The sequence below is a fragment of the Antechinus flavipes genome, chromosome 1 (genome assembly GCF_016432865.1).
Source record: "Antechinus flavipes isolate AdamAnt ecotype Samford, QLD, Australia chromosome 1, AdamAnt_v2, whole genome shotgun sequence".
Lineage (NCBI taxonomy): Eukaryota > Metazoa > Chordata > Mammalia > Dasyuromorphia > Dasyuridae > Antechinus > Antechinus flavipes.
This window is the reverse complement of record NC_067398.1, coordinates 42,015,646-42,021,645: the sequence shown is the minus strand read 5'-3', so window position 1 is coordinate 42,021,645 and position 6,000 is coordinate 42,015,646.

The following is a 6,000-nucleotide window of genomic DNA, read 5'->3' as shown; positions in this document are numbered from 1 at the left end:
GCCATCTCTCTATCCTCTATGTAAATACACACACACACACACACACACACACACACACACACACACACACACACCCTCTTCCCCAAGGCACTGATTTTCATGTATGCAGAAATATAAAGTTGGATTTAGGACTACAGGAATCCTGTAGGGAGACCCTAATAGGCCTGTCTCCACCCTCATCACGCTGAACCCTTCCCATATAGCATTATTGACTTGAGCCCTTCTGTTTTATATTCTACAATGCGTGCTTTGCAAATGTTTCTTTGCTAAATCTAATTTGCTGGCAATGTACTGTGTAAACAGTCTTCCTTCCTCCCTTACTTTATTTGAGTTATCACCACTTCTCAATTTTATTTCTTTAGGCAAAATACATTCAATTTTCCTAATCTTTCCTTTAAAATTTAATTCTTAACTCCCAGAACTACTGTGGGTCTATATATAGAACAGGGAGAGAGTAAGGGAGAGAATTGGAAGAACTCTCCAATTATATAGAGCAGTGCAGGGGTGAGCTTGTTACTGTAATTCATGATGTAGAATTCACAGATTTTATCAAATTATGTAAGGAATTTGCACCTACATCTCTGTCCTCCCTTCCCCTCTCTCCCATAGTACTTCCTCATATATTTTAGCTCATATTGGTCTCTCTAAATTATGCCTTTCATAGACTGCCTATACCATGCAAACCTGATTCTGCCATTTGATTTTCTGCTTTTGCACTTTATAATTATTTCTTAGCTATGTCTTTCCTTTTCAATAACATTATAATCTTCTCAAGGTCAGGAACTGTGTCTCCTATTTCCATAGCATCATATGGTTTGACCTAAAAGGGACCTTTAAGGTCATTGAATCCAACCCTTTAGTTTTACAGTGAGGTTAGTGAAACGCAGAAAAGTGAAGGATTTTGCTCCAGGTGACTCAGGGAATAAGTGGCAGGGCCATGATTTGAATCTAGCTCTTTTGATTTGAAACCCAACTCTCTATCATATTCTTTTTATTCCTCAGTTTGCTGGGTACTTTTAAGGTACTCAATGAATATTTTAAAAAATTAATTCTAAACAGAAGTATCCTATGTTATTGGAGTAGATGCAATGGATTAGCTGACAAAGAGGCCAGTAAGACCCAAATTTTATGTTGTTTGCCATATTATCCTTTCTCAAGATTCTTTGGGATAATAATACTTTATTAAAACTATGGCAGTACTTTAGGGTAATTGCAATTATGCTATATTTAGGCAATTGCTCTTAAATGAAAAAGAGGGAGTAGACTTTCTTGCCTCACAGAACAAAACAAGGAGCTGTGAATGGAAAAGAGCAGCAGATTTAGGCCAGGCTGGGTTTTGGCAGATTTCTAACAGTGAGAGAGCTTTGGGCAGCTTCAGGACTTGTTGAGAGGGCTTTAAATGCAGGTTAGTTGATCACTTGTAAAGTACGTATGTATATAGATTCAAAGATGTAAGGAACTTTAGAAGCTACCTCGTTGGTGAGGAAACTGAGACCCAGGAAGGTCAAGTGACTTATTTGCCAATCACATATGTATAAGTGCCAGAGGAAGTAATTAAAACCAGGTCTTTTTCTTGCAGCACATTACTTACTTATGTTGTGCAACAGTCTTGTCCATAGAAAGACTGGACTAATGGCCCTCTGACATACTTTTCATCCCTGAGATTCTGTGGAACCTATAACTCATATTTTTATTGCATTTTCAGTTTTATGAGTCATTGGACATTATAACTTGTTAAAACAAAAGACTTGGACTTTTGTGAATGCTCAGGGAACTATAGCACTATGGTTCAAAAATTCTGAATGTAATCTACATTTTAGCCCTAGAATCTTAGAAGAATAGTATCAAAGAAGGTATAGAAGCATTGCTGTGGTGGGTTGGACAATGATAACTCATCACAGAGAAAAGGCAATGTTGCTTAATTCTCATTTTGCTTCTGTGTTCTCCAAAGAGAAGACTCTTTAAACTTGAAAGGAAAGAACAAAAACAGATAACTGGGAATTGGTAACTAGTTGCCCTTGACAAATTTTCCTTATGCTTAGATAAACTAATTACATCCTGTAGAGAACAGGAGCTATGTATAAGTATACTTGAAACAAGATGTTAACTCAGTGGAATTGATGAGATAATGGTTCTCTAGTATACATATACTTAGTACTTAGCATGGTGATATAATGGTTCTTTAGTTCACACATACTCATTATACTGTAATGATGTAATTGTAATAGGGTATTTAAACTGAGGACAAAGGCAGACTGGATGAGATTGGGTCAGACTGAGATTGGGTCAAACTATAACAAGCACAGACTGTGTAAGAGACAATAAAGACTTTGGACTCTATTCTTGTCCATTATTGTGGTGTCTGTCCTGCTGAGACCAAGGCCCTTCCGGAGCACCTCCAGAAAGCTAATCCAGACATTACAAATCCTCAGATACAGAAATACCTGGCTAATATAATATCAAAATCACTCTCTTTGATATTAAAAAGATCACTGAGAATAGAGGAACTTTCAGAGGAATGGAGAAGTTCAAATATCCTATTTTTCCAAATTAAAGCAAGTATAAATGTTAACAATAAGTAAATATACTTGGCTTTAATTTGTTTCAAGATTCTAGACTGAATTATTAAAGAGAATATTAATGAACATCTAAAAAAGGAAGTAGTGATTATAAAGCACCAACATGGCCAAATTGACTTTTTGGAAAGAATTTCTAAATTGGGGAAATGAGAAAAATGCACTAGTTACAGTTTACTAAAATTTTAGCCAAGTATTTGCTAATGTAACTCATTCCGTTCTTATTAAAAAAAAAAGATGGAGAAATGTAAAATAAACAGTAAAAGTCCAATTGTGTTCAGTTATGTTTATACTGATAATTGTTAGTGTTTTCATGACATCTTGAAAGGATTTCTCCAGTGAAGTGCCCTAGGGATCTCTTTATTGTGGATAACTTAATCTTTTGATCGATGATTTGGATAAAAGCATATCTAGCATACTTATTAAATATATAGATGACACAAAGATTGAATGGAAATCTAATACATGGGACAACAGTCAGGATACAAGATTTTGTTAAGTTAGAACACTGGGCCAAATTTAATAAAGCAATTATGTAATAGGGATAAATATAAAGATTGAACATGTGTTTAAAAAAATCAACTCTACAAGTACATGATGGGAGATACATGATTAGGCAGCAGTTCTCTAGAAAATATATGGAGATTCTAGTGTTCAACTAATTCATTGAGCCAATATGTGGTATGACTGTTTCAGATACATTTGAAGTTTTTGAGGTAGGTGTATGTTTATATGTGGGCATGTGGTTTGTATGTATGAGAGAGACAGAGGCAAAGAGAGAGAGAACCAGAGAGAGAGAGAAAAAGAAGGAAAGTGAGAAGAAGAGAAAAAGAGAAATATAAAGAAACACAGAAATACACAAAAAAGAAAGACAGAGAGAGAGAAGGAAAAGGCATTGTAGTAGTAGCAAAATCTTTGCTTTAAATTCTCCAGATCATTTGTAGTTACTAGATGTAGGCTAAACTACAAACATCAATGATGATATAGGATTCTGCAGAGTTGGGATTGCTATTGTCCCTACCCCCACTATTATCTCTATATTTATAGCTATATATCCACATTTTATATATTTGTGTATTCATATTCTCCCAATAAAATGTAAGCTCCATGAGAGCAGGAGTATTTCTCTGCTTTGTATACCTAGTCCTTAGCACAATATATACAGTAGGGACTTAATAACTGCTAATTGTATGAGTGATTGCTAGCAGCAATAGTAGGTGATCATAGATAGGAGGAGCTATGAGAGATGGTTGGTGACAGCTACAGAAGCAATGCCAATTTCTAAAAGGTAACTGTATGCCAGGCGGGTATGTAGACTTTCTATTTGTCATGGGCCCTGCCATTGCATGCTTTCAGATTGTTGTAACTTTCCTATTAAAGCTGTAAATTTGTTCTTTTCTACTTGACCCAGGTGAGAATGCTATTTATGTTTCTATCTTATTTTGTTTGTTTATGGTAAATATATTTAAGTCTTTTTTTTAATTATAACTTCTTATTGACAGAGCCTATGCCTGGGTAATTTTTTTTTTTTTACAACATTATCCCTTGCACTCACTTCTGTTCCGACTTTTCCCCTCCCTCCCTTCACCCCCTCCCCTAGATGGCAAGTAGTCCTATACATGTTGAATATGTCGCAGTGTATCCTAGATACAATATATGTTTGCAGAACCGAGCAGTTCTCTTATTGCACAGGAAGAATTGGATTCAGAAGGTATAAATAACCTGGGAAGAAAAACAAAAATACAAACAGTTTACATTCATTTCCCAGTGTTCTTTCTTTGGGTGTAGCTGCTTCTGTCCATCCTTGATCAATTGAAACTAAGTTAGATCTCTTTGTTGAAGAAATCCACTTCCATCAGAATACATTCTCATACAGTATCGTTGTTGAGGTGTATAATGATCTCCTGGTTCTGCTCATTTCACTTAGCATCAGTTCATGTAAGTCTCGCCAATCCTCTCTGTATTCATCCTGCTGGTCATTTCTTACAGAACAATAATATTCCATAACATGCATATACCACAATTTACTCAACCATTCTCCAATGGATGGGCATCCATTCATTTTCCAGTTTCTAGCCACTACAAACAGGGCTGCCACAAACATTTTGGCACATACAGGTCCCTTTTCCTTCTTTAGTATCTCTTTGGGGTATAAGCCCAGTAGAAACACTGCTGGATCAAAAGGTATGCACAGTTTGATAACTTTTTGAGCATAGTTCCAAATTGCTCTCCAGAGTGGCTGGTATTTAAGTCTTTAAAATGCTGATTGGCTATTTTAGTTGTTGAAAGTTGAGTTGACTCATATATTCTAAAATTGAGTCAAATTCAGATGTTCCTAGGGGAAATTAGGTAGAGACCAATTTGAAATAGAGAGATGTTATTACTAAAAAGTCTTCAAGATGGAACCATTTCTGTCTTTTTTTAATAGGTTATATTGATACATCAGTCCCTGGTGAGGGGTTAGAAAATGGCTTCTAACAAGGAGACTTTGAGAATTAATATGAGATTTATAACTATATCTCAATGGAATAATCTTTGTTTTTGTTGTTTCATTTTAGATTATTTCCAAAAGTGAGAATTTCAGGAGAGATTAGAAGGGGACAGGGTCATAGACCCTGTGGGAGGTCTAGTTTGGGATTATAGTATCCATCAAATTGTAGTACCTGGGAGAAAGCCAACTATCTAAAAATGAACTAGCGTGGGGGGAATAAAGTTATGTTTTGTTTGTAGGGGCAGAAAACAGAACGACTCAAAACTCTGATCTCTAGGAGCAGAAAAGATTAACAAGCTGTGTTATCTTAACACCAAGGGAATGGAATACTACTAAAAATGCTACTAAAAACAAGTTCTGCAAAAAGTATTCCTTGCAACAACTCTGTGAGATTGGAAGCTTGAGCACTCTCTTCCTCATTCGACAAATGAGAAAACTGAAGCTAAAGTGTCTTGGTGACCATCACACAGCTAGGAAGTATTGGAAGCAGATTTTGAAACTGACCCTCTAGATCTGCAGTCCAGGCTTATAGGATTGTGAGCATTCAATGAAAAATTAAAGAACCCCAGACTATGAATAGATTTGTCCAAATAGATGTCTATGGTGAGTTGTCTACACAAAGTTGACTGATTTCCTTGGACACCACCCTTAATGCCAGAACAGGATATAGAATTTCTAGGAAGTATGAAAATTCAATTCAAATCAGCACAATTTTAGACTATCCCCATGGCTTCCTGCCTGCCTGCCTGCTTAGCCTCTGCAATGACCTGCTTCTGGGGAAGAAAGAGAAGTGTTGGGTTTAGAACGGTCTTCAAGTGTTGATAGATCATTGTTGGAAAAAGGAATAGATAGTCCTTGTTGGTCCAGGGGGGACATCAAACTAAAAACAACGGGTAGACATTAGCAAAAGGCAAATTTTAGCTCGATAGTAGA